The following is a 12,333-nucleotide window of genomic DNA, read 5'->3' on the forward strand; positions in this document are numbered from 1 at the left end:
CCCGTTTAGATGCCTCACTCCACCTTTTCATTTGAGTTTTGTTTTTCACTAGTCCCTCAAGTGTCTCACCTCCAGACTTCATGAAGGATTGGGCCAAAACTTTCAGACAGTTGCTCTAGAAGAAACTACATAAAGAAATTCAGTTCCCACATCCTCTGTAGTGTTTTTTCCTCTTCAGGTGAGCCAGGAAAACAGAAGATATTTGGAGCCACATTGGATCAGCATCTTGCTATAGATGTCTCAAGATTTGAAGTTCTAAACTTGCTTTACTGTTGGTCCCCAAGAGATTCAACAGGGGCCATGTAAGTGTATCACATCCAATATAAAAGATGCGTACCTGCATGTGCCTTTAGGCTCTTGTCACCACTTAGGTTTTCTTTGGGCCATTCGGCATTCTGTACCAGGCTTTTCCCTTCTGTTTTACTATTGCACCTAGTGATAGTCACCAAACCACTGGTAGTTTTCGTATATTCGTGACAACAGGGAAGGAATTCTGCCATTCTGAACTTTGCCCACCTTGATAAAGCCATTCCCTGATTGTATTCTTTCTTAGAGACTGTCTAAAGTCTTGAACATCTTGTCCTTTGGCTTTTTGGTGATTTTTAAATCATTTCCTTGTAAAGATTTTTATCAACCGAATATTTTCAAAGTATGTAATTGCGTATGTAATTCCTTTTAGCTTGCACAGACAGGGAGTGTTAAAATTATTTAGGAGGTTACTTCTCCAAAAGTTTGGACTGTTTTTACCTTTATCCTCATGTCACCTGACAGTTTTTGCTGTTTTGGATTACACCAAGACATTAGTTGACTTTCCCCTGTCTTTATCTTCACCTTTAGAGTTGAGGTAATATTTGACTATTGTCGTACTAATAGGATTTCAGAATAAAGGACTGGGCATTGGGCAACTCTAGGAAAATAGCAGAGACAACTTTTATATTAATGTTTTGGAAATCACAATGTCATTCTGACTATTGCAGTATAGATCCTGGTTTTTAAGTAAAGGAAAGATGTTGATTTAAATTATATTTTGACATATATATGTCAGATACATTCTAATCAGCTCTCATTGTTGAGGAGGTGGTGGACAAAAAAAAAAAAAAAAAGGCAAAAATAAGTCTTCCAACTGTGCTTTTCCACAGCCTCGCTGAACCAGATTGGCAGTATAAATTGCAGATAGTCCATTTGGAGAAGTTATTTTGATCATCCAGTAAAAAAACTATAGACAAAGAGGTTTCTATTTTTGAGGTTCCTATGGATATAAATGTTTTTATTCCTTAACTATGTCACAGTCTTTTAATAAGGTATTCAAGCCATTGGTATTGTAATTCTTTTTAGAGGGTTGAATTTTGAGACCTAGAACTAGGATTAGATTTTTGGATCTTAACTAGGTTCCACTTTGAATAGGTTGAAGTGATTAATTTAGATGTGAAGCCATCATATAAATTAATAATTCTGTCTTCTGTAGCATCCTATGCCTGTATCACCATATGACAGTCTGATTTGAACTCGGTAAAATATATGAATTATAAATTCATATTTGTATTGATTCCTTGAAACTGCCTTAGCTTTAAAATTACAGATTAGGGCATGTGAACAAAAATGCATTAAGCAGAATTCAGCAGGGATTTCTGCCTATAATTAAAACTACATGGTAGAGATGGAATCTGTAAAACCTGGTTATGATAGGGTGAATATATTTATATGTATACTACCAGCATATTTGATAAGTGCTTTTCCTTTCCTTAGTTTAAAAAGATATCTGGAGTCGGGTGAAGGGTGCTCTACCAACTATAAGACTATTATCACAGACAGTAAGATCACTGAAATGTCCTTTTCTGGTCAAATATGTAAAGCATGTCCAGAAATCTTTTTAACCTAATTGGATTATGATTTTGCTGTTAAGGGTATGTTTCCCAGCTTTCTTCCTTCAACATATGAAGAAATCACGTTTCTGCTTCTTACATCTTTGATGCTGTCACCTTTGACACCTTTCTGGTCTCTTGCTTTTTCTTTTATCCTCAACTCAAAGAAACTTCAATGTTGAACCATTGCTGCTTCTTTTTAATTATTATAGGGTGCTCAGAGGCTATGGATGTTTTTGATAGTCTTTGAATATTAATTACATATCTTACAGAATATTCACTTTTTTAACCAAAATATAAATATTTAAAAATCAGCAAAGAAGTGGATTTAAATGTTATATTTGATCCTGGATTTTTTCCTTGTCTTTGCTAATTCTTCTCTTAAAAATAAGAAACTTTGGGGCGCCTGGGTGGCACATTGGGTTAAAGCCTCTGCTTTCAGCTCAAGTCATGATCCCAGGGTCCTGGGATCGAGCCCTGTGTCAGGCTCTCTGCTCAGCAGGGAGCCTGCTTCTTCCTCTCTCTCTCTGCCTGCTTGTGATCTCTATCAAATAAATAAATAAATAAATAAAATCTTTAAAAAAAAAAAAGATAAGAAACTACTCTCTTCAAGAAGTCAGACTTTTTTTTTTAATGATTCCCCGTTCGCAGTTTTATTGAGATACAACTGACATATAACCTTGTGTAAATTGGAGGTCTACAATGTGATGGTGGTTTGATACACATATACACTGCAGAATGATAACCACAATAAGGTTAGGTAACACAGCCATCACTTCACACAATTGCCATTCTTTTGTTGTGGTGGTGGTGGTCTTGGTGAGAATAGCTCAGATCTCTCTTAGCAACTTTCAAGTATACAATACAGTATTGTTATCTATGTTCACCATGCTGTACATTAGGAACCCAGAAGTTACTCATCTTATAACTGGAAGTTTATGCCCTTTGGCCATTTCCTCTCCATCCACCCCCACCCCTGGCCACCACGAGTCTTCTCTTTGTTTCTGAGTTCAGCTTTTTTAGATTCCACATGTAAGTAAGATCATATAGTACTGGTCATTCTCTCTTGGACTTATTTCACTTAGCATAATGCCCTCAGAGTTCATCCATGTTGTTATAAATGGCAGGATTTCCTTCCTTTTGATGGGTGATAATATTTCTTTAAGCATTTATCTGTTGATGGACACTTAGGTTGTTTCCATGTCTTGGCTATTGTGAATAATATTACTGTGACATGGGGTTGTAGATACTTCTTAAAGTCAGTGACTTCAGTTCCTTTGGATATGTACTCAGAAATGAGATTGCTGGATCAAATTAGAGTTCTATTTTTAATTTCTTGAGGAACCCCCACATTGTTTTCCATAACAGCTGTACCAATTTACATTCCTACCAGCAGTGCACGAGGGTTCCCTTTTCTCCACATCCTTGCTAGCACTGAATAGCCCTTGTTTTTGTTTTTTAAGAATTTTTAATTTATTTATTTGACAGAGAGAAAAATCACAAGTAGGCAGAGGCAGGCAGAGAGAGACGGGGAAGCAGGCTTCCCGCTGAGCAGAGAGCCCAATGTGGGCCTCGATCCCAGGACTCTGGGATCATGAGCTGAGCCGAAGGCAGAGGCTTTAACCCACTGAGCCACCCAGGCGCCCTCTTGTCTTTTTGATAGTAACCAAGAGTGAATATTTTAAAATAAGTTAGAAGAAACTTTTAAGGTGAAATTAAAATTTAAAAATATGTGCACTCTAAAGACATTGTGTATGAAAAGCTTATAAAATATTTCAGTATTGGGCACCTGGGTGGCTCAGTGGGTTAAGCCGCTGCTTTCGGCTCAGGTCCTGATCTCAGGGTCCTGGGATCGAGTCCCGCATCGGGCTCTGCTCAGTGGGGAGCCTGCTTCCTCCTCTCTCTCTGCCTGCCTCTCTGCCTACTTGTGATTTCTCTCTGTCAAATAAATAAATAAAAATCTTAAAAAAAAATTTCAGTATTTAGTTATTATAACCCATAAAATTAGTCTTCATTCTAAACATTCTAATAGCATTTACTTCTTCCTAACCTCAGAAGGTTACTTCTAGTATTGTCCTATATTAGTGGTTTTATGATTGAGAAATAGATAAGCTAAAGCACGGAATTCCATAGAAGATATTATATTCCTTTTCTCTAGATAGAAACATTGGCTGCCTGGGCAGAAGAACTAGAGGACATGTTGTCTGGTACTACTTAAGAGCATTATTCTGGGTGATGTAGGAAAGATCCTCTGTACAGAGGTTCAAATAAATAGTACAGACATGTGCTATAGGTGTTCCAGAAGGATGATTTTACTGTGGCTAGGAGGGTTGGTGAAGTCTTTGGAAAAGATACAGGGCATATGCTGGACTTTGCAGACTGAGTGGATTTAGAAAAGCAGATGGGAGGGTGAAGACATTCCAATTAGGGAGGGTAGTGTTAGCAAAGCTCTTAAAATGGGAATGGGCAAGGAATGAGAAGATAAGTTGTTTGGGTATCAGGGTTTCCATGGGAAGTAGTGGGAGTTGAGAATGTTGTAATGGGCTTCCTTAAATGTCAGTCTTTACAATTTTAAACATGTTATCATTTGCTATATTTATAAGAGAAAAAATTTGGGAGAGACAAAATTTCTCATAATTCTTTTTTTATAATATAATTACAATAGTATTTTAGTATTTTTCATATTCTTACAATATTTTTTATTTTTTAAATTAAAAAGAAAGATTTTATTTATTTAACAGAGAGAGAGGGAGCACAAGTAGGCAGAGAGGCAGGCAGAGAGAGCAGAGGAAGCAGGCTCCCTGCTGAGCAGAGAGCTGGATGCGGGGCTCCATCCCAGGACCCTGAGACCATGACCTGAGCCGAAGGCAGAGGCTTAACCCACTGAGTCACCCAGGTGCCCCCAATACTCTTTTAAAAAGATATTATTTATTAGAGAGAAAGAGAGTGAGCACGAGTGGGGAGAGGGAGAGGAAGAAGCAGATTCCCCACTGAGCAGGGAGCCTGATGCGGAGCTCAATCCCATGACCCAAGCTGAAGACAGACACCCAACTGACTGAGCCACGCAGCTGCCCCTATTCTTTCAATATTTTAATGCATCTTTTGATAGTATCTTTGATCATCTTTTGATAGTCACAGTATATATACATATATAGACATACTTTAATATATATACATACCATTATACATGTTATCCATGTTTTATATAATTAATGTGCTATGATTTTATGATTAATTTATATTGCTCCAACAACTCTGTATTATGCTAGCATGATTTACTTGACCATTTCGATAGTGTTATTTCCACTGTATAGTGTATTTTCACTGTTATAGGTAGTTCTCCAGGGAGTCTTATATATGTATGTTCCTTCCTATATTTTACATCGTTTCATCAGACTAGATTCCCAGAAAACAATTAGTGTGAATATATATGATTTTTTTTAAAGATTTTATTTATTTATTTGACAGATAGAGATCACAAGTAGATGGAGAGGCAGGCAGAGAGAGAGAGGAAGAAGCAGGCTCCTGCTGAGCAGAGAGCCCAACGCGGGGCTCGATCCCAGGACCGTGAGATCATGACCTGAGCCGAAAGCAGAAGCCTTAACCCACCGAGCCACCCAGGCGCCCCAATATATATGATTTTTGATAGATGCTGGCAAATAAATTGCCAAAGGGTTATACCAATTTATTTATTTGTTTGTTTATTCAAAGATTTTATTTATTTATGACAGAGAGAAAGCGAGAGGGAACACAAATGCAGGGGAACTGGAGAGGGAGAAGCAGGCGCCCCGCTGAGCAGGGAGCCCAATATGGGGCCCCGTCTGCAGGGATCCTGACCTGAACCAAAGGCAAATGCTTTTTGACTGAGCCACCCACGTGTCCCAGGGTTGCACCCATTTAAAAGTCTGTGGATAAGTTATGTGCACACCAGTTCTAGCTTACCTTCATTGCCATTGAGCATTATCAGTACTTCTTCTTATTGGTAACTCAATATATAAAAAAAACGGTATTTCATTGTAAATTTGCATTTATTTGAATACCCATGTAGTTGAACAAACTAAAGCATTTGTGTTTAACTTTGCAAATGAGAAGTGTTTAGAGGATTTTGAATAAGGGAGTAGCTTTTTTATTACCCCTCTGAACTGAATGTAAATGCATCTCCTTGTGGCCTAAGGCTAATTCCAAGGTCTGTGCTCCCCAAATGCATTCCCTCCTACCTTGTCAGAGATCTCACTCAATGGATTATGTCAACTACAATTCACCATCAACTTCTCTCTCTAAATAGCTTCTTCCCCAAAGCTTTTAAATATACACAAATCTTCCCTATCTTAAAAAAATTATTCATTTTACTCTGTGTCCCTTTTAAGATTTGTTTTCTTTCTTTTCCTTTGATAGTCATGTTTATTGGAATTGTGTGTATTTAATACCTACCTTATCTCTTAGTATTTCTCTCTCTGAAATACCACTTTTGTTCCTGCTCAGCCATTTGAATGGCTCTCATCTAGATTGCTGATGATTCCTATTAAATTGGATGGACAAATTGCAGTCCTTTTTTTAAATTAAAAAAATTTTGTTTTCTTTTTTTTTTTCCTAAATAAATTTCAGTCCTTAAATTGTACTACTTGACCTGCTTTAGCCTTAAGCACTATGACTACCCCTGGCTCCTGAAATACTTTTTTCTTCTGTGACTCTGTACTCTTGGTTTTCTTCCTCCTTTGTTTTTTCTCACTCCCCTTCTTCGGTTCCTTTTTCTTGATCCATCTTTTTTTTTTTTTTTTAAGATTTTATTTATTTATTTGACAGATATGAGAACACAAGTAGGCAAAGAGGCAGGCAGAGAGAGAGAGAAGGAAGCAGGCTCCCTGCTGAGCAGAGAGCCTGATGTGGGGTTCGATACCAGGACCCTGGGACCATGATCTGAGCTGAAGGCAGAGGCTTTAACCCACTGAGCTACCCAGGCGCCCCCTCTATCCATCTTTTAAAATCATGGGGTTTCCCAGGGAATACTGTGCATCCTTTCTATATAAGGCCTGCATGGATGATTTCATTCATTCTCATGGCTTCAGTTATCATCTATATGTTAATGATTTTCAAATTTATGTCTTTACTCTGAGCTTCAGTTGTTTGTATCAATCCACTATTAACATTGTTTGCTTGGAAGTCTCACCAGCACTTCTAATTCATCTCGTAATCTCATTCGTTCTATCAAACCGGCTCTTTCTTCTGTGTGCTGTATCTCAGTGAAAGTACCACTATCTACCTGGCTGCCTAAACCAGAACCCCAAGCATCTTCCTAAACTTTTCCCATTGTTTACTGCAAACATCTAATTAGCAGGTCCCATTGACTTTGTCTCTGTAAAAACTCACTTGCCCCATCTCTATGCCGGGTAAATGGCATTTCATCTCCTCTCTCTTCTTGTCTTATTCTCTTCAGCTCATTCTTCATACTGCATTCAGAAGCTCCGTCTGACGTGAAGATCTGATAGCGCTATTCTTCTGAGGATGTTTCAATGATTCCTGTTAAATTTTAAGGACAAAGCCACTAAATATTATGTGTAAAGTCAAAACACCTGGCATGACTTACAAAGTACTTCATAATTTGGCTTTTGCTTGTCTCCTTGGCCTCTCTTTCTTTTCTTGTTCAACATGTGAATCACATGAACCCTTTTGCAGAGTTTTGAATGTGCTATTCATCCCCCCGCCCCACGCCCACGTCCTGCCCTTGCATTCTCTGGTCATATCTCATGCCGCTTTCTTTCCTACATTTAATTACCCATTTTCTACTCCTCACTCAAGTCTGAACTTAGAAATCCCTTTACCTGTTCAGAGAACCTCTTATCAAGTCTGGAGTTAGAGTTCCGCCTTAGCATCTCTCCTTTCTCTTCTGCTCTAACTCTATTAGTTATTCATTGCTTTATCCACAGTATCTCCGTTATGTTAGTGTTTAATATGCATTTGTTGAGTTATGAATTAATGAACTTTTTAAATTAAAAATAACAGAGTCTTAAACCTGTGCCAGCACTTAGTTAAGTAGTGGGGATACTGCAGTGAACAGCATAGCTCCTGATCTCACAGAGCTTATCTCCAACTGTGATAGGGAGAGAGACAGACAAATATGTATATATTTATCATGGTATGATGAAGTGCAATGAAATAAAAAGAGCAAAGGAGAGAATATGTGGTCTTCATTAGTGGAGAAGTATTGGGAGAACATTCTAGACAGAAGTCTTAATCTGGTTATTGTATGTAGTATGAGAAATGACTTAAGGCTAGGAGAACACTGAAGAAACTACAGGAAATTAAGGCATAAATGGTAAGGTCTGTTTCATGCTAGTCATAAAGTAATTGACAAAATTTGTTGACTTATCAGCCATGCCCATGAGGAGTCTCAGAATTTAGGTAATGGGGAAAGATACCATTGATAGGAATATGGAAATATTGAGGGGTAGCTCAGTTTTTAAAAAATAATAAAATATGAATATGAGTATTAGAAAATTTGTACCCTTAAAGCAATCATGGGATCTCTGGGTAGTAAAAGATGATGGATTAGAGCCCAGGAGAGAAAACTAGTTTGAAGACTTGTCAGTTTTTATGGAGGTCATAGTTATGGTGAGAAGTTAGATGTAAATTATTTTTTTCTTAAGATTTTATTTATTTATTTGACAGACAGAGATCACAGGTAGGCAGAGAGGCAGCAGAGAGAGAGGAAGGGAAGCAGGCAAGCCTGCTGAGCAGAGAGCCTGATGCAGGGCTCGACCCCTCGATCCTAGGACCCTGGGATCATGACCTGAGCTGAAGGCAGAGGCTTTAACCCACTGAGCTACCCAGGCGCCCCAGCTGGATGTAAATTTTTTAAAAAATTAATGAATCCATGGGTTATTCATTCATAGTAACTTTAATCATCATGCATTTTTGTAGTCCATCTAAAAATAGTTCAGCTCTCATGTAAGGAGATCCATGACATTTTTAAAAGTTTTACTATTTAGGTAACATAGGAATATAGATGAAAAAGAAACTAAAAAAATTATGTTTCAAAAGAATAGTTTCTTACTTTTTATGTCTTTTAGTCTCATTTCCAGAAGGGCTTATTCTTAATTCTGGCGGTTTTCCTTTATAATTGCCTCTGTTTCTGAATAATATACTTAGTCTGCTATTTTGTTGTTGTTGTTAATTTTTGACATCATTTCTTGATTTCTCACAATGGTAAATGAGTACATAGTTCTCTGCTCTCATGTTCCCAACCAACATAGTTGTATCATGTTTTTGGTTTAATAGGGTCTACAGTATTATGACTGAAAATATTCATGGGTAGGTGAATTAATGCCCAATCATCATCATCAGAATGGCTTTCATAATTTGTTGTTGTTGTTAATCTTAAGAATTGTATGCTAGTTTTCTTTATAGTTAATCTTCCCTAATGCCGTATTATTTCTGCCACAGGCCTATCAGTTAAATTTTTCTTATGCTGAAATCCATGGTGTTCCATCTTGTGTTTTTCCTGGAGTCACCTTAATTCCCCTTAGGCTGGATTCATCCGCTAGTCCTGCTGGGTAGCTGTGGCTCTAGGGATTTCCTGTGGTGCAGTTCTGCCCTGGACTTGCCTGGATTTCTGTCTTCTTCTGTCTCAGTATACACCCTTAATTGTAGCTAATCCTCCAGTACCTTTCTTGTAAAATATAACGGGAAGTAAAGTTTTTGAGAACCTGCCCATTAGAAACAACTTTATTGGGGCGCCTGGGTGGCTCAGTGGGTTAAAGACTCTGCCTTCAGCTCAGGTCATGATCCCAAGGTCCTGGGATCGAGCCCCGCATCAGTCTCTCTGCTCCTCAGGGAGCCTGCTTCCTCCTCTCTCTGTGCCTGCCTCTCTGCCTACTTGTGATCTCTGTCTGTCAAACAAATAAATAAAATATTAAAAAAAAAAAAGAAATAACTTTATTCCTCTTGGACATAATCAGGTTTGACCCAGCATCATTTACCAAAGAGAGCATTCTTTTTCATTGCTCTGCTTTGTCACGTCTGTTATAAACGAAATGGGAAAGGGTGGAAGTTTTACGAAGGTCAGTTTTGGGGCTTCTAGTTCTGTTTTTGGTATATCTGTACATGTGAATCAGTTTCTACACTCAGGCCTATTTCATGAGTCTGTTTGTCTCTTCTTTCCTAATAACTCACTGTCTTCATTACTGTAGTTTTATAAAAAGTCTTGATATCTGGTAGTATACATTTCCAGCTTTCTTATTCTTTGTTCAAGATTATCTTGGTTAGTTTTGACTTTTTTGCAGTTCCATATAAATTTTAGACTCACCTTGTCCACTATTCTCCAGAGCTGCTAGGATTGTAATCTACAGGACAATTTGGGGGAGGATTATCATTTTTACAATGTTGAGTCCTATAATTCACAAATCTTATATATACCTCCATTAAAACATAACATTATATTAAAATTTTAGTTTTTAGTCTAATGATCTTATATATCTTTAATTGATTTCTAGATATTTGATGTATTTTGATGCTACTCTTAAGTGATTACATTAAATTATTTTTGTTTTCTAGTTGTCTGTTGCTACTATATAGAAAAATTGGATTTTATAGATTGTATTCATTTATCTTTCCAAACTCACTTATTAAAGTAGTCAGTGAGCCTCTTCAACTTTATACATGAATAAACAAACCTGTCATTTGCAATTGAGAATTTTATTTCTTCCCTGCTGACCCTTAAACCTTTTTTTTTCTAGTCTTATTTCACTAGCTAGAACTTATAATACAGTCTCGAATAGGAGAGATAGCAGACATCTCTCTCTCATTCATGTTACCAGGAAGTGATTTTAGTGTTTCTCCATTAAATATGATACTTGATGTAGGTTTTTTTTGGTAAATACCTTTTTTAAGATTAAGGTAATGAAATTCACTTCTATTCCTCATCTGCTAAGAATATTTTTTGTGAATGGGTATTGAATTTTATCAAATTCTTTTTCTCTACCTAGTTAAATGGTGAAATGGTTTTTATTCTTTATTCTGTTAATATATTGAATTACAGTGATTAGTTTATGTGGTGGATTGCACTGCTTGATTTTTTTTTTTTTTGAATGTTACATAAGCCTTGAATTCCTGGATTAAGCCAAACGTAGTCATGATGTATTATCATTATTACTGTTGTTTAGATTTCCTGTTATGTGGTTTAGGATTTTTTGCATTTATATTCACTAAGAGATTGATTTGCATTTTTCTTTTCTAGTAATTTTCTTCTCAATCTTTAGTATGGAGGTTTTGCTGGCTTTGTATAATAAGCTGGGAGGTGATCCTTCTTTTATGTTCCCTTAAGAGTTTGTATAAAATTGGTACTTTTCTCTATGTGTTTGGAGCATTCATTGTGTGGCATCTCCTTCCTCTGCCCCCCCAACTATTTTTTTTTTTTAAGATTTTATTAATTTATTTGACAGAGAGAGATCACAAACAGGCAGAGAGGCAGGCAGAGAGAGAAAGAGAGGAGGAAGCAGGCTCTCCGCTGAGCAGAGAGCCGGATGTGGGACTCGATCCCAGGACCCTGAGATCATGACCCAAGCCGAAGGCAGAGGTTTAACCCACTGAGCCACCCAGGCATCCCCCCCAACTTTTTTTAAATGAGAAAGCTTGAAAGTAGGTTCAGTTTATTTGATAGGTATGTAGATGAATATTCATATTTTCTATTTTTTCTTTTAAAAAATTTATTTATGTATGTATGTAGGTATGTGGTGGGGAGAGAGAGAGAGAGAGAGAGCACAAGCAGCAGAGCAGCAGGCAGAGGGAGAGGGAGAAGGAGATTCTCTGCTGAGCAGAAAGCCCAGTGTGGCATTTGATCCTGGGACCCTGGGATCATGACCTGAGCGAAGGCAGACACTTAACTAACCGAGCCACCCAGGTGCCCCCTATTTCTTCTTGTATCAAATTTGAGAATATGTTTTTCTAGTATTTGTAGATTTCATAATTTTCAAATTTAGTGGTTTAAGATTGCTCCTAACATTGCGACAAGTATTACATGCCGGCTCTGGGGAGGCTCGTACCATAGTGCTCATAACAGTCTGCAGACAAGCGGATGGTGCCGCCCGTCCGCCCCCGCAGCTCTGGGTCTTGCTGTTTGCGTCATTCTTCCAGCCTCTTTAGCCCAAAATGCTATCTTTTGCCTTAACGAGAGATCTCACTGTAGTTTGCACAGCCACATGAGTCAAGCTTTTCCTTGATTTACATAGTAATTTTCTTGCCATGATCTTGCCCTTTCTTCCTGGGCCACTCTCACAAAATGAGGAGGCAGCTAGGGTTTGACTTTGATGTTTGCAGACCGTGGTGTTTAAGTTAAGTTGTTTCTGCTGACCAGAACTAGACAACTCAGATGTCATACGGGGTGGATTTGAAATAGAGCACTTTATAAACTGGACAGTGAATTCCTTCTGGGCGGAAACATCATTCCTCTGTGTAGCCCTAACCCAGGGTCTTGCAT

At 37.8% G+C, this 12,333-nt stretch overlaps 1 protein-coding gene across 2 annotated transcripts in view; it reads left to right on the plus strand.

Moving 5' to 3' along the window:
• MBD2 (methyl-CpG binding domain protein 2) overlaps positions 1-12,333 on the plus strand; it is a 66,324-nt gene that overhangs the window by 32,708 nt on the left and 21,283 nt on the right. The window contains exon 4 of one of the 2 annotated variants that reach the window (XR_014302809.1): positions 179-302. The exons of the other annotated variant lie outside the window; for it this stretch is intronic. The gene's annotated coding sequence lies outside the window, so the exon portion shown is untranslated. The remainder of the gene's footprint in view (positions 1-178; positions 303-12,333) is intronic. 2 annotated transcript variants of the gene reach the window in all.

Source organism: Mustela nivalis, assembly GCF_964662115.1.
Source record: "Mustela nivalis genome assembly, chromosome: 14".
Classification (NCBI taxonomy): Eukaryota; Metazoa; Chordata; class Mammalia; order Carnivora; family Mustelidae; genus Mustela; species Mustela nivalis.